This window comes from Octopus sinensis, linkage group LG5, assembly GCF_006345805.1.
Source record: "Octopus sinensis linkage group LG5, ASM634580v1, whole genome shotgun sequence".
Taxonomy (NCBI): domain Eukaryota; kingdom Metazoa; phylum Mollusca; class Cephalopoda; order Octopoda; family Octopodidae; genus Octopus; species Octopus sinensis.
In genome coordinates this window covers 81,912,371-81,939,870 of record NC_043001.1, presented here as the reverse complement: position 1 = coordinate 81,939,870, position 27,500 = coordinate 81,912,371, and the positions used below count along the sequence as shown (strand labels likewise).

Genomic DNA, 27,500 nt, shown 5'->3' with positions numbered 1-27,500 from the left:
ATATTGAGTGCTATTTCTTTCGTTTGTAAAGTCAAACGAGTGTGTGTGTGTGTGTGTGTGAGAGAGAGAGAGAGAGAGAGAGAATGATGAACAATAACGCGAAACTCGGAGTAATAAATGGTCTAGATTTTAAAAAATTATTATTATTATTATGGTGACAAGCTGGCATAATCGTTAGCACATCGGACAAAATGCACAGCGTGCAAAATGCACTTCCGTCTTCTCGTTCTGAGTTCAAATTCCGCCGAGGTCGACTTTGCCTTTCACCTTTTCGGAGTTGATAAAATAAGTACTAGTTGAGTACTGGGGTTGATGTCATCGATTAATCCTCTTCCCAGAAATTTCAAGTTCTTGTACCTACAGTAGAAAGATTATTATTATTATTCTCCGTTGTCTCTTGTTTTGTGTGCAGCGCTTGTGGCCAATAAAGAATTGTCATCATCACTAACTCGTGTATCAATATTTGTGTTTGTATATGCAGATATACTTGTTTGTATGCATGGTTATCAATCTGTCTGTCTGCCTGTGTCAGCTGTGCTATTTCTTAGTTGTTGTTTTTTTTTTTTTATTTTCATAGTGTAACTTGAAGTAGATTACAGCATGTAGAATATTGGTTCAAAGAAACTTTGGATAGAAAAAGTCGAAGGCTGTCCGTGGGCATATTGTGTATGTTTGTATGTATATATGTCTGTGAGCGTGTATGCATATATATGTATGTCTGTGTGAGCGTGTATGTATGTATGTATGTATCATAAGGGTACTCGTTAGGTCTAGTACTCCATCTGAGAAGCTGTTAGTCGAACTATGCCGTCATAATGAAGACATTGTACCTATCAGAACAGTTAAATACAAAAAAAAAAACCCAAAAAAACCCATTCTTTTGCGGTGTGGACTCTTCATCAATTACTACAGGAGTTGTACTTAATGTATAGACAGACCAAAACTATGAAAGACAAAGTCAACTCCAGTTGGATTTGAACACGAAATGTAACGAGACATCTCACTAAAGCAGAGTTACAATTATCTTAACCTTTTCTACTCTAGGCACAAGGCCTGAAATTTTGGTGGAGAGGGGCCAGTCGATTATCGATCGACCCCAGTACGCAACTGCTACTTAATTTATCGACCCCGAAAGTATGAAAGGCAAAGTCAATCTCGACGGAATTTGAAATCAGAACGTAAAGACAGACAAAATACCGCTAAGCATTTCGTATTTTTAAATTGGGCGAAACGTGCTTAGTACAAATTCCTACAGGATAGTTTTATGTGAGAAACCGGTTAGTTAGTTAATATATTTGTATGTATATGTGTGTTGGAAGTATTTTAATACCTCAGCATTTTCTCATATACAAACGTGTTTTAAATTAAATCGTTACAGCAGTGAGTCTAGGCTCTCGAGTGAATACTGCTGTAAATCAAATAATAATAATAATAATGGTTTTAAATTTTGGCACAAGGCCAGCAATTTCAGGGAAAGGTGTAAGACGATTACATCGACTCCGTTCAACTAGTACTTATTTTATCGATCCCTAAAGGATAAAAGGCAAAATCGATTAATAATAATAATCATTTTCACTAACTAAAGGCACAAGGTCCGAAGCTTTGATGGGAAGTACTAGCCGATTACATCGACCCAAAATTTTGGCATAAGGTCAGCAATTTTGTAGGAAGAAGTATGTCGATTACATCGACCCCAGTGCTTTACTGATAGTTATTTCATCGACCCCGAAAGGATGAAAGGCAAAGTCGACCTCGGCGGCATTTGAAATCAAAAGATATAGACGGTCGAAATTCCGCTAAGCATTTTTTCCCAGTGTTCTAACGATTCTGCCGGTTCGCCGCCTTAATAACAACACACGCTCCCTCTCTCTCTCCTTATTGGCTTTCTTCCTTTCTTCTTTAATGACATCTCTATCTCTACACGAAACTCTTGGTCTTCCAGTTACTTTGTAACTTCTGCCTATTAACAATGAAGATTAGAGTGGCCATGTGGTAAGTAGCTTGTTTACTTACCACATGGTTCCGGGTTCAGTCCCACTGCGTGGCACCTTGGGCAAGTGTCTTCTACTATAGCCTCGGGCCGACCAAAGCCTTGTGAGTGGATTTGGTAGACGGAAACTGAAAAGAAGCCCGTCGTTTATATATATATTATATATATATATATATATGCATGACGTGTGTGTGTTTGTGTGTCTGTGTTTGTCCCCCTAGCATTGCTTGACAACCGATGCTGGTGGTGTTATGTCCCCGTTACTTAGGGTCGGCAAAAGAGACCGATAGAATAAATACTGGGCTTACAAAAGAATAAGTCCCGGGGTCGAGTTGTTCGATTAAAGGCGGTGCTCCAGCATGGCCGCAGTCAAATGACTGAAACAAGTAAAAGCGTAATATATATATACTCATTTTCACGTTCTATTTATCCTGTTTGTACTACCAACGCATATTAAGGCCTATATATATATATATATATATATAATATATATATATTATATATATATATTGTTATATTTCGGAATGGTCATATTGCCAGTTTAGCCAATAAAAAACACACGCACTATATATTTGGTGTTATTTTGCTTCAGTGATATTTATTTTTACATTAATCTTAATCTTATTTCGGCCAAAGTTCTTTCGTCACATCCTGTGACCAAGAACTTTGGCCGAAATAAGATTAAGATTAATGTAAAAAATAAATATCACTGAAGCAAATTAACACCAAATATATAGTGCGTGTGTTTTTATTGGCTAAACTGGCAATATGACCATTCCGAAATAACAATATCTGTTTCAACACACGACTTCACATAAAAAATCTTGCACAAAAAATATTTAAAAGTATATATATATATATATATATATATATATATCAATATATATATATATCTATATATATATATATATATATATATATATTATATATATATATATACACGCATATAAAGAGTGAGAGAGACGCGTAGACATGGCAGGCCGTGTGGTTTAGAAGTCCGTTTGGTAGCCACGTGGTTTCGGGTTCGGTCTCTTTTGGGGGAAAGTGTCTTTTACTGTATCCTTGGCTCGTTTAAAGCCTTTTGGGTGGATTTTGTAGACGAAACTATGAGTTTGTGTGTGTGTTTTCTGTCCTTCCCCACCAACTGCTTGACAACTGGTGTTGAGTTGTTATAGCGGTTCAGCAAAGAGACCAAAAATTAATTTCCCCGTTTTAATATAAATAAATTAATAACTCAGCTGGGAGAGCGTTAGACTGAAGATCTAAAGGCTCCTAGATCGATCCAAGGTTTCGGCATTCGGAGGTTGGCATCTAGCATTTCTCAAGGCAGTGTGCTCCACCATGGCTGCAGCCAAATGACTGAAACAAGTAAAAGAATTAAAAGAATAAGTACTGGGGTGGCCGCTGCCCAGTGATTGAAACAAGTAAAAGATGGATACAACACACACACACACACAACTGCCTGTTGTCATGGATATCTCGACCAACAAAGTATACTGTCACCTTGGGAGGTATACAATAATGTCTGTATATATATTACATACACAAAGTAGCTGTTGTTTCAACTAAATTCTCGTCTGTCCCTTCTACCTCCTGCTCTCTCTATTTGTAATTTCATCTGTCAACCGTTCCCCTACCTTGCTACTTTCCTGCATTTCTTAAAGGAGAAATGGATGGGTGAGTGGGTAGGTTTATGCTGTCCCTGTACTGTCTGCCATTTCTGTCTGTGTCGGCTGTCATTCTTGTATATTATTTATTGTATATTGTTGTATACATTGTTTAGCAATGAAGTTTGTCCTCATACTTTCTTGATACGTATACACAAACATATACATAAATTCATATAGCTGCATACATATACACATACGAACGTACATACACATATATACATACGTACTTACATAAGTATAAAGGCGGTGTGGTTGGTAGAATCTGTCGAGACTCGGGGGGGGGGGGGGAAGTGCCTCGCAGCATTTGTTCCGGCTCTTTACATTGTAAGTTCAAATCATATCGAGGTCGATAATATAAAGTACTACTCGTACTTTATATCGATCTAATCGACTACACCCCACTCCACTCGAAAGCGTTGGCCTTCTGCCTAAATTAAAAGCAGTTGCATATACTATGTATCACTGACTGCCAACATACACACTCTCAAATCTCTCTTTCCCTGTGTGTGTGTGTATATATATATATATGGAGAGGGAACTATTTACAAGAGAAGTTAAGTGTGTGTGTGTAAATATACGAATGACTGTGAATGTTTTCCGTGCCATGTAATTTCATTAACCACATAAAAACACACCCTATGTTGGACACGTCTCTCTTTCTTGTGTGTGTGTGTGTGTGTGTGTGTGTGTGAGAGAGAGAGAGAGAGAGAGAGAGAGAGAGAGAGAGAGAGAGAGAGAGAGAGAGATGTATTTGTGTGGGTGATATTGCCTATATCACAGTCGGAAAACGTTTTCAGTCATTCGTTACGTTTACACATCGACAACTTACACACACACACACCTATCAACTTGCATACTAGACGTTTCACATGTTTAGGCTCAGCTGTTTCGTAGTTAAGAAGCTATTTCGCAACCAATTAGTTCCAGGTTCAATCTTGCTATGGGGTCCCTTGAGTAAACTGTTCTTAACTATACTATCAAGTTGGCCAGTGAGTGCAGAATTTCTTAGCAACTCTAAACCCAACAGAAAACTCATCATATGCCGGGAGGGGGTATTAAGTCGGTTGCCAAGATGTGGCTACCACCTAGAAAGAAGAGGGTGGAGAGCGTCTATGAGTTCACCCGATTCGACATAGACAGTACTAGCAAAGACAATGCAGCATTAGGTACATAATGACACAGGGCCAAAGAACAACACAAAAATAGTGTGAAAAGTCCCCAAAAGTTGATCGAACAGAGAATGAGATATGCACAAGGAAGAGAGGGAGTGAGAATTGTTTTTGTTCTCTAATAATTGGATTGAGTTTGGGCGGAGAAATCGTGACGGAAAGAGGGAAAGTATTCAAACATTTCCATAAGAACCACAGAAAGCCAGTGGACTTCGCGAAGAATTTAACACTACACAATACAAGACACCTCTTTCTTCACATTGTACCCGTCTCATATTTATCTCGTCGTACGGTCGTTATCTGGATTTTATGATGCTCTGTCGTCACTACAGTCATGACTTAGCAAAGACATAGAATTAAACCCTCTGGATATTCTTTCTGCTCTAATATCCGTGGCTTCTGATCCAACCTTTATCCCACACATCTCCTATTAACACGTATGTCACACGATCTCTTCCTTTCCAAGATATAAATCTCTCGCTCCCGTTTACAGCTCAATATATCTGCTGTCTAGGCACTATCGTGTATCCAATAAATACTCAAGCTTCACACCTACCGGAAGTACCATATGGTACTTCAAATCAGTGGAGTGGACAGATCTCTGCCAGTTCTTTGCTAACTGCTCCTGGCGATATTAATCCATCAGAGACAGCCAGACAAGTGTCATCTTCTTAAATATGTCCGTTTATATTCCACACACAACGAAATTCGTAATCCTAAATCTTACACTGAAGTTTTGATTTACGGCTGCGCTGTTACAATTTAGGAGCAAGAAGTCTACAAGTCTAAGAGACTACAACCCACTTCTAGGTAAACTGATGACGGTATTTTTCCTCACAGCAGTTCTTGCGAGATCCTCATCCGAAGTATGTCTCCATTCATACAATACACAGTCCGATTACTTTCTCTCTCGCCTCCAAAATTACTTTTTCCTTATTCGAGATATCGCTACCAAATTTGCGGAATCCTTTCTCCGCTCCTCAACAATGATGGTTTTATTGACACTGCTTTGAAATCCCTCTCTGCATTTTTTGTCCACATATCCGATTCCACTAAACTGCACAACTTTTGGTAACAATCCAACGTTATCCAAAAACAGGTCCACGTGTTGCTTGTAGGCACAGGCATAACTGTGTAATAAGAAGGCGGCGAGCTGGCAGAATCGTTAGCACGCCGGGTGAAATGCTTAGCAGTATTTCATCTACCGTTACGTTCTGAGTTCAAATTCCGCCGAGGTCGACTTTGCCTTTCATCATTTCGGGTTCGATAAATTAAGTAGCAGTTACGCACCGGGGTCGATGTAATCGACTTAATACCTTTGTTTGTCCCCTCTATGTTTAGCCCCTTGTGGGCAGTAAAGAAATAAGAAGTCTGCTCCCATGCTTCGTGGTTCCGGGTTCAGTCCCGCGGCGTGACACCTTGAACAAATGTTTTCTACTGCAACTGCGGGCTGATTAAAACCTTGTGCGGGAATTTCATACACAGAAACCTAAACCCGTTCCCCATTCCCCTGTTCTTGTATTTGCGTCTACATACATACATATATTGTGTGTATCTTTGTATTTGTCTCCCTCGCCATCACTTGACAAACGGTTGTTTACGTCCCCGTAATCTAGCAATTTAGCAAAAAGTGATTGATAGAATTGGTCCCGAGTTTAAAAAAAAATATGTACTGGAATCGATTTATTCAACTAAACTCTTCAAGGCGGTGTCCCAGCATGACTGAAGTCCAATACCTGAAAGATGTAAAAGATGTGTGTGTGTGTGTGACTGTCCTTCTGTATTCTTTTATTTTTTTTCAGTCATTTGACTGCGGCCATGCTGGAGCACTGACTTCAGTCGAACAAATCGACTCCAGGACTTATTCTATCGTCCTCTTTTTGCGTAGCCGCTATGTTACGGGGATGTAAACACGCCAATATCGGTTGTCAAGCGATGGTGGAGGGACAAACACAGGCACACAAATGCATGTGTGTGTGTGTGTGTGTGTGTGTGTGTGTGTGGTGTGTGTGTATATATATATATATATATATATATATATATATACATATATATATATATATATATATATATATATATATGACGGGCTTCTTTCAGTTTCCGTCTACTAAATCCACTCACAAAGCTTTGGTCGGCCCGGGGCTATAGTAGAAGACACTTGTCCAAGGTATCACGCAGTGTGACTGAACCCGGAACTATTTGGTTGGGTAGCAAGCTTCTTACCACAGGGAATTTTATTTCAAACAGTGGTTCTCAACCGGGGTCCATATAAGATTGGGTCCACAGTAGTATTTTAAGGGCTCGTGAAAAAAGTTTGGTTTAGATGTATGTATGTATTGGCTTTTATTGCAAGAAACAGCTGGGGTTCTTTTTCTAACATTTTACATAGTTCAACCTACACAATGTGTGAAAAGCGAAATAGGAATTTTGAAAGAAGCTTCTATAAAACTAGTTTTAAGCATCGAATAGCCATGGTGGTGGTGGTGGTGGTGGTGTCTACCAGAATAAAATAGTAATCAGAGGGGTCCACAGATAAAAAATGGTTGAGAACCGCAGGAGTGACTGTGTGGTAAGTAGCTTGCTTACCAACCACATAGTTCTGGGTTCATTCCCACTGCGTGGCACCTTGGGCAAGTGTCTTCTACTTTAGCCTCGGGCCGACCAAAGCCTTGTAAGTGGATTTGGTAGACGGAAACTGAAAGAAGCCCGTCGTATATATATATATATGTGTGTGTGTGTGTGTGTGTGTTGTGTGTGTGTGTGTGTGTGTGTTTGTCCCTCCTCCTCAACATCGCTTGACAACCGATGGTAGTGTGTTTACGTCTCCGTAACTTAGCGGTTCGGCAGAAAGAGACCAATAGAATAAGTACTAGGCTTACAAAGAATAAGTCCTGGGGTCAATTTGTTCGACTAAAGGTAGTGCTCCAGCATGGCCGCAGTCAAATGACTGAAACAAGTAAAAGAGTATTCTGAGCTGATGAACCATTTCAACCTCTCTTTTAAGATAAATAAGTAAATTAAAATATTGGGTGACATTGACTATTTCAGGAGTTTGTAAGCTTCTGAAGTAAACTGTATCTCTTATAATGACAGTACATTACATATAATAAAATGTACTAACCCATACAAATAAATAAGCGATTCTTTTACGTTTTACGCGTACATTGAAGCGGTTTTTGTTTGCGAAATTCAACGAGGAGTGGCTATATGGTGTCACGAGTGCAAAAATGTTTGTGTTAGGGGTGTGAATCTTAACCTGTGGCTTTAAATATGATTACGGATTGTGTTTGTTGTTTTGCTGTACGTCATTGGCCAAACGAACAAGGAAATTTTTGACGGTTGCCTTACTCAGAGATCCTGTTTTTCTGTGTTTTGAAGACCGAACCTGAACACAACATACCGCATATTTATACAAGTGTGAAGCGGATTTTGTTTCCTTATAACTTTGAGAAAATGAATACTTTTTAGCAAAATTTTGCTTATACTTGCTTCAGTTATTATTATACTGCAACCATGCTGGAGCACTGCCTCGAAGAATTTTAGTTGAATCGACCCTAGAACGGTTTTTTTAAGCGTGGTAATTATTCTATCGATCTGTTTTGCCGAACCGCTAAGTCCAAGGTTCTACACAGTGAGACTGAACCCGGAGCCTTGTGATTACGAAACAAACTTCTTACCACATAGCCATGCCTGCACCTATCTATATATATGTGTGTGTGTGTGTGTGTGAAAAGGGATGCTGAAAAGTTCCTGGTTTTAAGAGTATTACGAAAGAACCTTCCGAGTTCTTTTACAGGACTTAGAAGAAAAACCGAAAGATCGCTGCAATGAGTGTGTTAATCTGAGAGGGAAATATGTTGAATAAAACCATAATTAACTGATCCCCCTGTATTTTCTTTTACCCAAGCCAGGAACTTTTCAGCCCCTTAATTAAATCATATATTATGCGTTTTGTTTTGCATAAAACCTGTCCGTAATGCAAACAGAAAAAAAAAAAGAAAAAATGATTAGGGGCCGTTGATCTTCTACACAAAGTTCCATCCTTGGATGATTCCAATAACCTATCAGTTTCTCTTTGTAAAGACGTTGTTTACCACTTACTCCACGGTTTTCCGTTTCTGCAAGAAATAAACGCCTGTGAGCAGTTCTGTACCACCTCAAAAGGCGTGCGGCAGTCTTCAACAATAGCTTATGGTCCATTTGTCTTTTTGGAAAGTTCCCTATTAAATCCTCGTTAGCCACCTCCACAACTGTTATTTGTCTTGTGTCAGACTGGCTTGCATTCTTATTGTGGCCTAGCTATTGTGCTACACGCCCGTAAAATACTCGATGTTCTCAAGCTATTGTTTATCGTAAGCGGCGTTGCGCCCGTTTCACTGCGCTGACAAACTCTGTGTGTGGGGGATGGGGAAGAGACCTTTAGCCAGCGGTTTTTAAACTAGCAAATAGTCTCCACCTTTTCTTTTATTAATGAGAAAACTAAATGGATTTTACATCTATTTTGGTGCAGCCGTATAGTAAGAAGTCCCATTGTGTGACGTCTTGGGCAAGTGACAAATATCTGTTATTGTATCCCCAGGCCGACCAAAGTCTTGTCAGTGGATTTGGTAGGCAGAAACTTTTGCATGCCGGGCGAAATGTTTAGCGGTATTGTCTTTCTCGTTACGTTGTGAGTTCAAATTCCGCCGAGGTCGACTTTGCCTTTCATCCTTTCGGGGTCGATAAATTAAGTACCAGTTACGCACTGGGGTCGGTGTAATCGACTTAATACCTATGTCTGTCCTTGTTTGTCCCCTCTATGTTTATCTTCTTGCGGGCAATAAAGAAATAAGAAACTGAAAGAAGCCCTTCATATAAGTATATGTGTGTATGTATGTGCGTGTGCGCACGTGTTTGTATCTCCTTGCGTGTTAGTCGTAAACAAATGCCGAGATAGGCGAGGGTTGGCAACAGACAAAGCATGTTGCCATAGAAAAATCCTCCTCGGGAAATCCGTTCGACCAATGCGAGTATGGAAAAGTGAACTTGAAACCAATGAGGATACTTCTTTTTATATCATTGTGCAGGACAGGTTTAAGTAGCTTAAAACCATCTTAATTTTATAAAACACGGAAATATGTTCGCTCACATCCCCACAGTCAGTTTTGGTACCAACAAGATAAATATATATATATACTTGATTTGAAAGAAATGGCAAGCTTAGCTGTGTGTTTGGAAGTTTGTTTCTCAATCACATGGTTCTAGGCTCAGTCACATTCCGTAGCACCATGGATAAATGCATTCTACTATAGCCTCGGGTGGATAGTTACTATAGCCTATGTAAGTGGATTTGATACACTTAAACTGAAAGAAATCGGTCGTGTGTGTATGGATGTGCATGCGTGTCTATCACCATTTGATAACCGGTGTTGGTTTGTTTACATCCCTGTAATTTAGTGGTTCGGCAAAGAGAACGAACGAATAAGTACCGGGCTTAAAAAAAACATCAGTACTGGGGTCGATTCGTTCGACTAAAAACCTTGCAAGGCAGTGCCCCAGCTAGGCCACAATCCAATGACTGAAACACGTAAACGTTAAAAGATAAATTAAACTAACAGATAGTTAGTTCTTTATGCACTCATATCAACGAAGATTGGATTTGTGGATTAATTGTGCCAAATTCCCAACGACATTTGTCAGTTCCACTATTCACCTCGGCATCAAACCTATTTTTAACTGTATGCAGGAGTATGCATGGTTTTGTTCATTTGTTTAATCGTGGAATATGAATGATGAAGACATTGTGGAGAGGTGTCGTCTGCTTCAATCATTCATCATTTATCGAAAGAACGAAATAAAGTGAGCTATTAAATGGAAATAGATAGATAGACGCGTCTCTGTAATAATACGTGGACGGATAGCTATGGAGGTAGATAGAGAGATACATAAAATAACAGAAAGAAAGGCAGTTTAATTATCTTCTCTGGTCGTCTGCATGAAGGTGGTGGTAGTGGTGGTCGTGGGGGCATACACACGGAAACCTTGGGTCGTTCTCTCCATTTTAACAACTTGTCGTCATCAGTTAAGTAAATGATTGAATGAAAGAGGGGGAGAAGAGTTAGATCGATAAATCAATAGAGCTGTTCCTACATGAACTCGCCATCTAAATACCAACACTTCATTGTTTTCTCTCCTTCTCCTCCCGCCCGCCATTCGACAGCTTCCCGCCACTTTAACTTCGCCGTCTTAATAGCACACACATACGTATACATACACACACACATCTGTGTGTGTGTGTGTATATATATATATATATATATATATACATATAATTCTGCGTGATGTACTCACGGCTCTGTGCAACTTTTCATTGCCAAGCCTATGTCCAAAGCAGGTTTTTCTTGGTCTCTTTCAAAAGCTGTTGTACTCTTCCCTCTCTCTCTCTCTCATAAAAAAACCTGACTGACTATAAGCTGAAATATGTCTCTTCCTTAACAGTCTACTTCTTTTCTGTGCGTGTGTATAAAAACAAAACAATAAAAAAACTATTGGATATTTTCAGAGTAGTTTTCACAAGAAAAGTTTCTTATCCTTCTGGTGGATTACACCAGCTTTTTCTCTTTGTCTATAAATTCTGTAACACACACACACACACGACGCCCCCTCTCTCTCTCACGTACACACACACACACACACACACACACACACACACACACACACACACACACACACACACACACACACACACTCTCTCTCTCTCTCTCTGATGTATGGCTACATCTATCATACATACTTCTGTAACGGACATCAAATTTGTATCTATCTACTGCCACGCATGGACAAGTTTTTACGAGAAACAGGCCACATGAGACATGGTTCATCTTCAGGCGGAAAGTAACTTCAAAAAATCCCCCAGGCTGCATTTGCCCATGACTGGTTTAGTGTATATATTAAAATTGTGTATATATTTCAAGAAAAAAAAATGTAGAATTTGAGTGTAGTAGTATTTTGTTCAGTGTCGGCGAAAAATTAATACAAGTAAATAACTGAAATTGGAATAAATTTAATTCCGTGAGGATGTCGAGAATTCTTTATATAAACATCCGAAGCGTTCAACTTTCCTTCAAGACAAAACCATTATTAAGTGTTTGGATTACAATGGCGTATCAGGCGCGTGCGTGTGTATGTGATATTCATACATACAGGATTTATATCCGCTCACGCTGTCTCGAGTTACGTCTTTTTCGACTTTACGTCTTTTGTCATTTGCCTCTTGACGAAATTAATTGGAAAAAATAAAGTTCAACTTACGTCTGTCTCAGCGAGCATAGTTAAAAGCATGAGGGTTTTAAAGATACCGTAAAAACCAATAGGGATTGGAAAATCAAAATAGATGTGAAAATATGTACAAATCATTTGCTAAAACATAATAAACTAATGAAATGTTTAAAGAGTTTTTTGTCGTGTTACGTCGATTGGCGATATTTCGTCTCTAGTAGACCTTTTCTTCGATTTCCGTAAAATAATTTTTTTTTTTTTTTACATATGGGCTTGCGGGAACTTTTGAAGTAATGAGAGCGAAAGAGACTAAGAGAAAGCGATTGTATGACGAGGGAAGTTCTTTTGAAGTTACCGTGCATGGGAGCATTGATGTATATGTGTGTGTGTGTGTTTGATGGGGTGTGGGAGACAGACAGTATGTTGTGTAAGTGAAGTGCTTCTGTTAGTGTGTGTGAAGAGACAGAGTAATGTGTGAAAGAAAGAGATAACTGAAATTTTTTACTCGGTGTATGTGTATATGTATGTATATTACTTCAAAAGTTCCCGCAAGCCCATATGTAAAAAAAAAAAAAAAATTTACGGAAATCGACGGAAAGGTCTACTTGAGACGAAAGATCGCCCGTCGATTTTCTAAATCGCACGTCTTGGAATTATCGTCATAATATGAAGTATGCATCTGTATGTATGTGTGTGTGTACATACATGGTGGGTGGAGGTACATGGCTTATTGGTTAGAGCGTCGGGCTCACAATCACGAGGTAGTGAGACTGGGCTGTGTTGTGTTCTTCAGCAAGACACTTTATTTCACATTGCCCCATTTCACTCAGCTGTAGAAATGAGTTGCGACGTCACTGGTACCAAGCTGTATCGGCCTTCGCCTTTCTTTTGGGTAACATCAGTGGCTTGGAGGAGAGGGGAGGCTGGTATGCATGGGTGACTGCTGGTCTGCCATAAACAATCTTGCTGGACTTGTACTTCGGAGGGAAACTTTCTAGGTGCAATCCCATGGTCATTCATGACCGAAGGGGTTCTTTACCCATAACACTTTATATAGTGGGACCTCGGTTTACGAAATTAATTCGTTCCTGAAGGCCCTTCGTCACCCTAAATGTTCGTTAGGCGAAACTAGGACAATCCCGGCGAATTTGAGCTGGGTTATTTCCGGCTTGTACATTCGTTACTCGAGATACCGTTCGCCACTAGAGATGTTTTATGTTCTAAAACTCGTTCGTGATAAGAGGGGTTTGTAAACCGTGGTTCTACTATACAGCAATCTCTCGCCATTTCGCGGTTCACCTATCGCTCACTCAGTACACCGCGGATTTCTCTGGATAATATATGAAAATTTATATCGCGGGTTTCTGCGGCCACACACACACACACAACATATATATATATATATATATAATATATATATATATATATATATATATATATATATATATAATATATATATCTCCACTACCTCTGAAAGCTTAGTTGACAATTACTTTTTTACTTAGTATTTTTTTTCTTTGGCAGGCTTGAAAAATACGAACACCACCATTATTCCACTCAACCTCCATACGTGTTTATCCACTATTTTCCCAGTCAAATCCGTCTCCTGTCGCCCTCCCAAAAAAGGGACAATACATCCTACCCTCCTGCCATTACTTCGTCAGATCTAAGTCCTTTTTCATTGCAACAATGGACTTTAACCCCCCTTTTCTTCTCAACAGATGTCATATTTGTTTATGTGAGGAGGGAGAAGAGGATTTTCTTGTTTATGGTTTTGTACTCCCCTCCCCAATACATATCCCCCCTCATCCTTTCTTTTAGTTTCAGTGTGTGTTAGGGTAGTAGTAGGCGTGTTCGTAATAAATGTTGGAAAGCTTTCCTGGAATTGGGGAGGGAAAGAGAGTGGGAGTGTATTTTTTACTTGCTTCAGACATTTGACTGCGGCCATTCTGAAGCACCGCCTTGAAGTGCTTTTGGTCGAACAATTAGATCCCAGGACTTATTTTAGTACTTATTCTATCGGTTTCTTTGCCGAGCCGTTAAGTTATGGGGACGTAAACACACCGACACCGGTTGTCAAATGATGATGGCGGGGTACACACACACATATGTGTTCAGTTTCCGTCTACCAAATCCACTCACAAGGCCTTGGTCGACCCGAGGCTGTAGTAGACGACGCTTTCCCAAGGTGTCACGCAGATTTTCTAGAACGGCGGATGACTAGAGAAGACGGTTCATAGTCGAGACGCCAATATTACTGCTGTATATCTTGTGTGGTTGTGAAGCAAGCTTCTTACCACATAGCCACGCCTGCGCCTACACACACACACACACACACACACACTGTGAAGGTATGTGGCTTTGTGGTTAACGTGTTGTGCACACAGTCCCAAGATCGTGGTTTCGATTCCCAGGCCGGCGGTCCGTTGTGTTTTTGAGCAAAACACTTCATTTTCACGTTGCTCTTGTGAATTCGGTTACAACTAGGTAGCCGTCGCTGGATAACCCTGCAACGGACAATAAGTACAAAAATTTAACCCGATACAGAGGGACAATACAAGGCAGAAAAGGTGGGATCGTGAATAGAATCGTGTAAACATATAAAACAACAATGGTACCTTAAGGGGGGAGTTGGTGGTGGAAACCCCACAAGCCACAAGACAACCTTATCGCTAAGGCAGAAGAAGCCTAGAAGTTTAAACCTAAGTTAGGCCCATTCGTTCAAACCATTTGTACAGCTTTTACCCATTTTTGCACATCCAAATCCACTGACCTGAAGTCGTTGAGAAAGCGTCCTTGCTTTCAAAACGATCCCAGGCCACGCACATTTAAGCAGCCTAACTTGAGCAAAACCAAAAGAAGTGATGCACTATTTACTCTTTGGGCTTCGGGGAAGGTGAGAGGTTACAAAAACTGACGTAAATCAGTTACCCTAAAAACTCTTTTACATGGAACAGAGACCTGGGTACCATATCGTAGGTACACCAATCTGATCTCTGGTAAAATCTGTGAGGTTGAGTGGGTTGATAAATTGAAGAATAGCACTATCCTGGAAATGTGTGGAATATCCGAAATAGAGGCTTTCTTAATCAAGTCTCAAATGCGACAGAGACCTGTGTACCTTATTGTAGGTACACCAGTCTGCTGAACAACTTTCATATGGGATGTCTCAGGTAAAATCTGTGAGGTTGAGTGGGATGATAGATTGAAAAATAGCACTATCCTGAAAATGTGTGGAATATCCGAAATAGAGGCTTTGTTGATCAAGTCTCAGATGCGACAATGTGGACACATCTTTCGCATGAAAAGTGGTCGAATGCCAAAACAAATCTTTTATGGTCAGCTTCTAAATTTACAACGTAGACCGGCTACTTTTACTGTGTAAGGACAAATTAAAAGATAATTTAAAACGTTTGAGTATTAGGAACGGAAATTTTGAGAGTCTTGCGAGAGACAGTGCAGACTGGGAAGAGAATGCTTTTTCCAACTTCAAAGTTTCGAAACCCAAAAAGTACAGCATCAAAAAACAGTTACGGGAACACAGGAAAAGAGACCAACAGAACATCAGTCATCCCGCAAACCACCATTGTCCACTTTGTTATTTCTCGGTTAGATCACGTGCTGGTTTTAATAAGCAATGCTTTTGGTGGGTTGAGGACACACACGAGGAGTTTCTAGAAGTGAATGAATTGTAAACATTAGTAAATAGTAATAATAATAATAATAATTTGAATGTGTTGTTAGCACCTTAGGCAAGTGTCTTCTTACAATAACCTCGAGCTGACCAAAGCCTTGTGGGTGGATTTGGTAGACGGAAACCGAAAGAAGCCCGTCGTGTGTGTGTGTGGTATTTGTGTGTATATATATATATGTGTGTGTGTGTGTGTGTGTGTGTGAGCGATCCCTTGGTCCGTGTTGCAAAAAAAGTTTGAAGACTGCTCATCTAGTGAACGGTTATAAGTTAAAAATAAATTTTTTAGAATGTTCAAAAGTTCAAAACATCTACAACCTGTAATCCTTAATTTTAAATCAAGTATCTTTTTCCTATTTCATTGGCACCAACACTGACCTGGTTTTATTCCAAGAACTCCAAACACCCACCCATCACCACCACAACCACCACCAACAACAACAACCTTCTACCAACTCTATCACACACTTTTCTGACCTAATACACTTAGATTTTTAAATTGCCATTCTCGAAAATATGCTGAACCGAATTTGTCTATTTTCACCAGAAGTGCTTAAATTTGGCAAGGACATCTGAAGCAGGTCTTGAAGTAAACAGCCAAGTTACCAAATTATTGGCACTTATGCTAATAATAATTATGGTTCCATGTCCTCAAATGTTTATAGCGTTCGTTACTGTTGGTTTGAGACTTGATGTACTCAAAGTTTCTTCCTTCCTTTCTCCCTCCGTTTCTTTCTGCTTCTCTGCCTCTTCCTTCATCCCCCCCCCCATTAAAACTTCTCAGCTCTAACTAGAATCAAAGAATATTGGGTAAATTTGGACTATTCCTGCTGTTTTGCTCTGTAAAACACAGACATCTTCCATGATACGAATGACTGAGTGCTTATTTTGCTGATTTTCTAGAACGGCGGATGACTAGAGAAGAAGGTTCATAGTCGACACGCCAATATTACTGCTGTATATCTTGTGTACTTTTACCATCATTGGTTAGCTCTTAGTGGGCTTCTTTCACTAATTTCTAGATAGGTACCAGCAGAAAGTACACTTGACCTTCTCTCTTTTTTTTAATAAAACACACCTACTGTCAAGTGGTTGGCATTACGAAGGGTATCCATTTGTAGAAATCATGCCAAAGCAATCATTGATGCATGACGCCATCCTTGAGCTCATTCAATCCGTATTTCTTTACTGCCCACAAGGGGCTAAACACAGAGAGGACAAACAAGGACAGACAAACGGATTAAGTCGATTATATCGACCCCAGTGCGTAACTGGTACTTAATTTATCGACCCTGAAAGGATGAAAGGCAAAGTCGACCTCGGCGGAATTTGAACTCAGAACGTAGCAGCAGACGAAATACCGCTAAGCATTTCGCCCGGCGTGCTAACATTTCTGCCAGTTCGCCGCCTTACATTCATTCTTATCAAACCGTTCAAACCATGCCCCAGCATGGAACATGAACATTAGATGATGATGATGATCAAACACACACACACACATACAGTGTTCCATGTGTCGTTGTGTTTTGCCCTCCCCGTCTCAACTTTTGAAAACCAATAAGAAGCAAAAATAAGACCGATAGATTAAGTACCAGACTTAATACAGAGGTATTAAGGGTGGATTAGTTTGTCTTCTTACGTAAACCCTTCAAAGTGGGGCACCAGCATGGCCGCAGTCCAATGACTGAAACACGTAAAAGAATAAAAGATACAGTGTTTGATAAAAAAGTTTTTTAAATTACAAGTTTGCCGCGGTTGTGAGGCTTTTGATTGTAGGTCTTTGCTCAATCTAGACCAGACATGGATAACCTTTTTCGAGAAATGGGCCGCATGAGACATGGCAGCAAGACTTCTTTTTGTACCCCCCCCCCCCCAAAAAAAAAGCAGCCCTTTTTTATTTAATTTTTTTCCCCCCCCCCCCCGTTTTCGGCTACGGAAAATACGAATCTGCAAAAAAAATTGGCAAAAGTCGGCATTTTGAAATTACCCCCACCCAACCACCATAAAATTTTCAGTTTTAACTTTTTTCCAGAATTTTCTTTTTCTTTTTTTCTTTTTTTCTTTTTTTCTTTTTCAAAATATGCGGGAAAATACGGAGATTATAATTCTGAAAAAAAATTTCAAAAAATTTTTCTACTTAGGGTTAGGGTTTTACGGTTAGAGTTGGGGTTTTAGGTTTACGGTTACGGAAAAGGTGAAAAATAAAGAAATTGGTGGGGGGTGTAAGGGGCGGGGAGGAAATTTCAAAATTTCCGACTTTTGGCAATTTTCCGGAATCTCCGTATCCGAAAACATGGGGTTTTTGGCAAAAAAATAAAACAATAAAATAATAGTTTGCGAGAAAATGGAGGTGGGGGATACAAGAGGAAGTCTTTCCGACATGGCTCATTTCCAGGTGAGCTGCATTATTAAAAAAAAACTAAAAGGTTGACTTTTAGTTAAGCGTGCTTTTCAGAAAGTCCCGCGGGCCACATGAGAGGCATGGCTCATCATCGGGTGGACAGCACTACTAAAAAAAAGATCAATGGTTGATTTTTCGTTAGGCGTGCCATTCAGAAAGTCCAGCAGGCCGCAGGCTGTCCGCGACACATCTAGACTGACCTGAGACTAGACAGCAACTGCATCCACCACCACGACCACCACTGTCAATACCACAATTACCGCTACAACATACCTTTTCTTTGTCCCCGGTCTCTGTTTTTATACCCCAGACTGCAATACTCCAACCTACCTCCTACCCGACAACATTAATATATGATGGTTGTAGCAGGGTGGTGGTCGAAGTGTCTTCTAAGTTATTTGACATTCTCTACCTCATATTTACCGGAGGAAAATAAAGGGGTGCAGCTGTAACTAGAGAGACGTATCCCATACACTTTTTCTGTATATTACTACCACCTACCCCACCTCCTGTCACCCTCTCTGAACTTCTCAGTTACCTTTCAAACCTTCACCCCCACCCCCACTCGTTCTACACCTTGTTCTATTCGCATTGTTGACATAGTTTCATTATAAAAGGTGACCTTAACCTTCTCTCTTTCTTACCTGTCTGCTACCTGATGCCGTCGCCACAGCCGACGCCGCCACTGTCATCTGATTCCGTCATCATGGCACTACACCACCACCACCACGTTTTCCTCCCTCCTCTCTCATTCTACCATTACCATCTAATGCCGCCATCATCATCATCACCACCTGATACCACCCCTACCACCCTCGTTCTTCGCGCACTGCAACCACGAGTCAACTAAGTGAGTCAACAATGTGATCGTCCGATCTGCTAGAAACAACAGCTAAATCTCTTCATATTGTATTCTTTCATCTAAGAAGAGTCTTCGAAGAAAGGAAACACGCACGGATAATGAATATGGTTCTGCATTCTCTGCACACACACACACACACACACAATTAAAAAGTAAGATAATAAATACATTACTGACGTTATATCATAAACAATTAGTAATTATTTATGAATATATCAATGGCCATGGCCAAACATGTTATCCTGTAATACATAGGATACATGTTATAAAATACACTCTCCTGTATACATATATCGCTCAGAGATTTATTGGCTTAGATTTTCCTTTGGGGCTGGCCAGATCGGAGCAATCTCAAGATTAATCTGTGGAAATTGCGAGGATGATCCGGTTCTTGACGGAAGATTGAAAGCTTCGAATGTCCCGTCCGTGTTTTTTGTATCGTCTTCTAAATGTTTTGCGTTCTTGTCCCAGTTTGTATTTTTTTTACATATATATATTTATGTAAACACCTGTGTGTTTGTGTATATATATATATATATATATATATGTGTGTGTGTGTGTGTGTTTCAGTTATTAGTCTGCGGTCATTCTGGGGCACCGTCTTGAAGTTTTAGTCGAATGAATTAACCCCAGTACTTATTTTTATCGGTCTCTTTTCCCTGAACTAAGTTACGAGGACGTAAGCAAACCAACACCGGGTGTCAAACGGTGGTGTGAGACAAACACCGACACACACACACACACACCGGACGAAATGGTTACAGATGGAATGCCTTTGGTCATATGTTTACGCTGTCATCTGGAGCCAAACAGCAATAAGCAACTACCATTTTCTGCCAGTAACAACTTCACTCTAAATACCTATTTCTTTACTACCCAGAAGGGGCTAAACACAGAGGAGACAAACAAGGACAGACAAAGGGATTAAGTCGATTACATCGATCCCAGTGCGTAACTGGTACTTAATTTATCGACCCCGAAAGGATGAAAGGCAAAGTCGACCTCGGTGGAATTTGAACTCAGAACGTAACGGCTAAATACCTTAACCGTTATCACCGCCACCATCGTCACTACCATTGTCATGTTGGTGAGTCTGAAGTGGAGCAGACATCGTGTGAGTGTGTGAGATATATTTGTAGTTTTTTTCTGTTAACTTTATCTCTGAAAACTGGATTTGTGTGTGTGTGTGTGTGTGTGTGTGTGTGTTTTGATTGTTACCGAGCTTATGCATATATTTGTAAACACCTGTGTGTGATTATATATATTTTGAGTTGAACCAGTTTAAGGTGTGTGTGTATGCGTGTATGTGTGTACATATTTGCAAGTGGGACAGAGGTATGAATACAAGCAACCCCACCGATCTCCATTACCACCGGTCTTTCTTTAGAAGCTCATTTGCAATGTAGCATTTCATTATTATTCTCTTGCTATATCTGTGTGTGTCATCAATGTGTATGTACGTATGTATGTAAGAATGTGTGTGTTTGTCACTCACAATCACCTCCATCACCACTATACCCCCACCGTTGTCTGTCCTGTCTGTCAGTTCTGTCAGTTGATCCGGCTCCATTATGGTCAGTCAATCAGTCACCTAGACTGATGTGACTAATTCACTGCTCTGCATCCCCCTCTCTTTTCTTTCACCAGTCTGCCTTCTCTGTTCTTAGATACAGTGACAGAGAGAGAGAGAGAGAGAACTGTTGAAAGAGCCAGCTACTCTCTTATAAACCTTCTCTTGAACAGGGAGAGGGAAGATCGTTGTGTGTGATGGGCAAAGTGTTTATGATATGGTTGGTAAAGTCCTTAGAGCAGTCACTCCTGGCTCCATCCAGCCTATTAAAAAACCCTTACATTGCCTCCACACCACCTCCACCACCATTTTAATTATATCGATATGGTGTAGGGTGTGTTAGGAATGGCTTTGAAGTGGTGGTGGTCGTCGTAGTCCTTGCTGTTGTTAGTTTTGATGGTGTTGGTAGTTGTGGTGGTGAACGTAGAATAGAACAGTGGAAGGAAGGGAGACTGGTTGTCTGTGTGTCCTTATGCCTTTCCTCTTTTGTGTATTGTTTGACTAGATGCACTCTCTTTGGTGATGTACTTAATCTGTGTAAACACCAATTTGGGACCCCGGAAAAGATCAACAAACCCTACAGACCAGACGCTGTGATGATGGGATTCACTAGTGTAACCTAGCAATTTATGATGAGATACGGCATTGAAAACCCCATCCCTTGTCTCCGCATGGGTGACATTGTTTCTTCCTTGTGTTTTACTTTTCATCAGGCGGCGGGTGGGGGGGGGGGCTACCTTCTCATGTCAATGAGTTTGTTCTCTGCTCATTGTAATCTGATTATTTCCTTATTTTAATGTTGTTTACAAGATAACATACAGACATTTGTGGCCAAAAGTTTGGAACATTTTTTAAAAATAAAAGTTACACCCGAGTACAATTTGATTCAAATATATACAACATAGAGATCTACTTACCTACTAACTGATCTAATGATTCCAATATCTAGAAGAAAAAAATTTCAACACTATGTTCCAAAAATTTGGCCAAGTAATGATATGTTGCAAATTAAAGACCTATTGTTCCAAACTTTTGGCCAGGCATAAGCGTGGCTGTGTAGGTTACCAGCTTGATTCCTAATCATAAAGCTTGCGGGGTTGGCTGTGTGGTAATTAGTTTACTTACCAGCCACATGGTTCCAGGTTCAGTCCCGCTGTGTGGCACCTTGGTCAAGTGTCTTTTACTATAGCCTCAGGCCGACCAAAGCCTTGTGAGTGGATTTGGTAGACAGAAACTGAAAGAAGCCTATCGTATTTATGTATGTGTGTGTGTGTGTGTGTGTGTGCGTTTGTGTTTGTTTCCCCACCCCATCGCTTGACAACCAATGCTGATTTGTTTACATCCCCGTAACTTAGCGCTTCAGCAAAAGAGACCGATAGAATAAGTACTAGGCTTACAAAGAATAAATCCTGGGATCGATTTGCTCGACTAAAGGCGGTGCTCCAGCATGGCCGCAGTCAAATGACTGAAACAAGTAAATGAGTAAAAGAGTTAAGAGTATATACTAAGGTTAACACTAGCAGAAAACATATGGGACACACAAGGTTTTTGGTAGACTAAAAGTGAATAAGAAGCCTGTGTGTGCTTGCCTGTGCATGTTCTCCTCACCTTAACATCACATGATAGTTGTAAACAAGCACCACCATCATGCAAGCAGTCTTCTGTGAAAACATTGTCTGATCATGGCAAAATATATATTATAACTTGGTAACAGTTTAGGGTTGGCAACAGGAAGTGCATCCAACCAAAGAAAATCTGTTCCAACAAAATTCAAATTTTTTTTGAGGCAGATACAAGCGTGGGGAAGTGGACATTAAAACAACAATGATGATGTGTACACATACATCCAGACACTTGAGCACAGTATGGCCAAATGGATGAGAATTTAATTACCTTATAATTATTTTATTGAGCATAAGCTGTCACCTTAAGAATCTAATTGTAGGATGGGCTCATTACAAAGCATTTACAACCTTGAGAGCCAAATTTTATAACCCACTTGACTCAGCTTAAGTCTTTAGAATTCAGGTTATTCTGTCAAACCATAATGCTTTTTCATTCATAATGTTTTTGATTAATCTTGCATTGTTTTGCAGCTTCGAAATTTTGATGATGTGATTGTATATTTTATGAAAGCTAAGGGTAAATGTGATAGGCTGGGTCTGGCTGGTCAGAACATGAATGGGGTAGCATATTTGGGATTGATATAACCAGTTTAACAGTTTAGCATTCAGATTTCTTTGTGAAATATAATGCTTATTTATTCACATTGTTTTGAATTAATTCTGCATTATCTTGTAGCTTCAAGATTTTGATGATGTTATTGTATAGGCGTAGGAGTGGCTGTGTGGTAAGTAGCTTGCTTACCAACCACATGGTTCTGGGTTCAGTCCCACTGTGTGGAATCTTGGGCAAGTATCTTCTACTATAGCCCCAGGCCATCCAAAGCCTTGTGAATGGACTTGGTAGACAGAAACTGAAAGAAGCCTGTTGTATATATCTATATATATGTATGTGTATGTATATGTTTGTGTGTCTGTGTTTGTACCCCCAACATCGCTTGACAACCAATGCTGGTGTGTTTATATCTCTGTAACTTAGCGGTTCGGAAAAAGTGACCGATAAAATAAGTTCTAGGATTCCAAAGAATAAGTACTGGGGGTCGATTTGCTCGACTAAAGGCGGTGCTCCAGCATAGCCACAGTCAAATAACTGAAACAAGTAAAAGAGTATTTTTCAAAAGACCTTGTAGAAGAGGTGTGAGTGGTTGGATCTGGTCAGTTTAGCATTAAATACATAGAATATTTGGGCTGGTTATGGCCAGTTTAAATGCTAAAGGGTTAATTGATACAAAATCATTTATTTCATTATATTTATTCACTCCTATTATTTTTGTATCCAATCCCGATGTGACCAACTGTTATACATTATACAGGTCACAATGAACTCTTAGTCTCAAGACTGTATGACATGGTTTTAAGGCAGCAAGCCAAGTTAGCAGAATCATTGGTACATCAGACAAAATGTTTAGCATAATTTCTTCTGGCTCATTATGTTCTGAGTTCAAATCACACCAGGGTCAGTGTTTGCCTTTCATACCTTCATGTTCTGTAAAATAAAGTGAAGGTGCGTGGCTTAGTGGTTAGGGCATTCGGCTCACAATTGTAAGGTCGTGAGTTCAATTCCTGGCGACGCGTTGTGTCCTTGAGCAAGACGCTTTATTTCTCGTTGCTCCAGTCCACTCAGCTGGTAAAAATGAGTTGTAACTGTATTTCAAAGAGCCGGTAATGTCACACTGTGTCACGCTAAATCTCCCTGAGAACTACATTAGGGGTACACGTGTCTGTGGCGTGCTCAGCCACTTGCATGTTAATTTCACGAGCAAGCTGTTCCATTGATCGTATCAGCTGAGACCCTTGTCGTCGTAACTGACGGATTGCTCCTTAAGTGATCCTATGAGTTTTAGGGTTCAAGAAAAATAATATATATCATCATCAGTATCATCATTATCATCATCATACATCCATTGTCCATGCTTGCATGGGTTGGATGGTTTGGCCAGAACTGGAAACCTGGAGAGCTGCACCAGACTCCAGTCTGATTTGGGCTGGATGCTCTTCCTAACACCAACCACTTTACCGAGTGTGCTGGATGCACACACACTATATATATATAATCAGGGTACAAGTTCCAGTGTTGCTAGAAATAAGAATCGGAAAATACTCAAATAAACCACAATATCACTGTAAATTTTAGTGATATTGTATCTTATTTGAGTATATTTCGACTCTTATTTCTAGCAACGCTGGTACTTGTACTCTTGATTATAAATATATATTGTGTGTGTATGTGTACCACACAAGTGCTTTTTATGTGGCACTGGCACAGGACGCTTGCAGGCCAACCGGCTTTACCGGGAGTGTTGGGGGACCATCCTTAACATTTCTGTTGTTGAGCACAGGTTTTCTTGAGTACACTTCTGCTGTGGAGTACAAGCTGCAATTTGAAGTGTCTTCTGTTGTTAGAACTCTCAAGAGAGCTAAACAGCAGAAGGGTTTCAGATAAAAAGCCATTCCCTACCTCAGGCAAGTGTTTTGGCCTTAAATTTCTTTAACTGTAAAGGGATCGAGCCACGTTCAGGTTGATGCAGCAGCTGCAGGCTGGAAGAGGCCCCATGGCAGGCCCCACACCAAATGGCTGGATGTAATTAAAGAAGATCTCCAGAGGCTCCATGTCATCTCAGCGGATGTAAAGGAGTTGACATGGGATCACCAGCAGTGAGGTGCACTGGTGGGCCTGTTTGGCTCTATGCATGCTAATACCTCTAAGACCAGTAACCTGAGATGACCCAGGCCCCATGGCAGGCCCCACACCAAATGGTTGGATGTAATTAAAGAAGATCTCCAGAGGCTCCATGTCATCTCAGCGGATGTAAAGGAGTTGACATGGGATCACCAGCAGTGAGGTGCACTGGTGGGCCTGTTTGGCTCTATGCATGCTAATACCTCTAAGACCAGTAACCTGAGATGACCCAGGCCCCATGGCAGGCCCCACACCAAATGGTTGGATGTAATTAAAGAAGATCTCCAGAGGCTCCATGTCATCTCAGTGGATGTAAAGGAGTTGACATGGGATCACCAGCAGTGAGGTGCACTGGTGGGCCTGTTTGGCTCTATGCATGCTAATACCTCTAAGACCAGTAACCTGAGATGACCCAGGCCCCATGGCAGGCCCCACACCAAATGGTTGGATGTAATTAAAGAAGATCTCCAGAGGCTCCATGTCATCTCAGCGGATGTAAAGGAGTTGACATGGGATCACCAGCAGTGAGGTGCACTGGTGGGCCTGTTCGGCTCTATGCATGCTAATACCTCTAAGACCAGTAACCTGAGATGACCTCCAGCCCCAATGAACAAGATTGGGAGTTCTAATTCCTCTCCATTGATTCAGCTTTCAAACTTATACTTAATGAAATAAATTTGGTTATCATGGTAGCAGTGAAACGTAAATGCTGTCACAATGACTCTCTGAGACAACTAATGGCATGCGAAGGAATTTGGTTGATGGAAACTGCAAGAGGACCATATGTTTGTGTGTGTCTGTGTGTGTGTATTTTTTTTTTTTTTTACTTGTTTCAATTATTAGATAATGGCCATGCTGGGGCACCCCAGTACTTTTCTTTCCCCCCCCCGTTTTTAAAGTAAAGTCTAGCTGTGTGGTAAGTAGCTTGCTAACCAACCACATGGTTCCGGGTTCAGTCCCACTGCATGGCATCTTGGGCAAGTGTCTTCTGCTATGGCCCCGGGCCGACCAATACCTTGTGAGTGGATTTGGTAGACGGAAACTGAAAGAAGCCTGTCGTATATATGTATATATATATATATATATATATATATGTGTGTGTGTTTGTGTGTCTGTGTTTGTCCCCCTAGCATTGCTTGACAACCGATGCTGGTGTGTTTACGTCCCCGTAACTTAGCGGTTCGGCAAAAGAGACTGATAGAATAAGTACTGGGCTTACAAAGAATAAGTCCCGGGGTTGATTTGCTCGACTAAAGGCGGTGCTCCAGCATGGCCGCAGTCAAATGACTGAAACGAGTAAAAGAGTAAAAAGAGAATATATATATATATATACACACACATATATATATATATATACACACATATAAAATCAAGGGTACAAGTACCATACTCAAATAAGCCACAGTATCACTGTAAATTTAGTGATATTGTAGCTTATTTGAGTATATTTCGACTCTTATTTCTAGCAACGCTTGTACTTGTACCCTTGATTATAAATATATATTGTGTGTGCATGTGTGTCACACAAAACTCTTTACTCTTTTGCACTTTTAATTGTTTCAGTCATGTGATTGTGGCTATGCTGGAGCACCGCCTTTAGTCGAGCAAATCGACCCCAGGATTTGTTCTTTGTAAGCCTAGTACTTATTCTATCGGTCTGTTTTGCCGAATCGCTAAGTTACTGGTACGTAAACACACAAGCATCGGTTGTCAAACATACACCCCCCCCCATATATATATACATACACACACCCCCATATATATATATATATATATACATGCATACATACATACATACATACATATATATGACGGGCTTCTTACAGTTTCCGTCTACCAAATACACTCACAAGGCTTTGGTCGGCCCGAGGCTTATAGTAGAAGACACTTGCCAAGGCGTCACGCAGTGGGACTGAACCCGGAACTATGTGGTTGGTAAGCAAGCTACTTACCACACAGCCACTCCTACGCCTATGTGACATAATTTAAAGGAAATTCTACTGTTATTTCTAGCAAGTTCAACAGCCACATAGAAGTTCTCATTGGTTCGTTCACGGTACACTGATCTTATGTACTTGTTACATTATCCTGTTTTGTTTTGCTGAATCACTCGTTTTCTATTTTGTAAACAACATCGTATCATATCTCACTTCGTTTCTTTCGATTTTTTGCTTCTTCTTTCTTCTTTAAATTTCAATCTTGTTATAATTTCTTGATTTTTTTCTCAACATTTTCACTTTTCTTTTGTTTTTCACTTCTCATATTTCTCTAGCTGTTGATATTTATTCGCTGTATATATCTATATGTAACAATCTATTTCTTTGTTCGTCCTGACATAATCTGTCTGACTGTCTATATTACCTGGTGTCATTGCTCATTGCTTTAATAGTAATATTTTAGGCGCAGGAGTGGCTGTTTGGTAAGTAGCTTGCTAACCAACCACATGGTTCTGGGTTCAGTCCCACTGCGTGGCATCTTGGGCACGTGTCTTCTGCTATAGCCCCGGGCCGACCAATGCCTTGTGAGTGGATTTGGTAGACGGAAACTGAGAAGCCTGTCGTATATATGTATATATATATAAGTGTGTG

General features: G+C 40.3%; 1 protein-coding gene and 1 long non-coding RNA gene across 4 annotated transcripts in view; one reads left to right on the top strand and one right to left on the bottom strand.

Moving 5' to 3' along the window:
• Positions 1–27,500, top strand: part of LOC115211584 (caskin-1) — a 377,873-nt gene that overhangs the window by 11,294 nt on the left and 339,079 nt on the right. The window lies entirely within an intron of this gene.
• LOC118763356 lies at positions 8,613–20,514 on the bottom strand. Its single transcript, XR_004999108.1, has 3 exons — positions 20,501–20,514; positions 18,738–18,742; positions 8,613–8,754 (listed from the first exon to the last, which is right to left on the bottom strand). It is a non-coding gene; the product is annotated as an uncharacterized LOC118763356 (long non-coding RNA).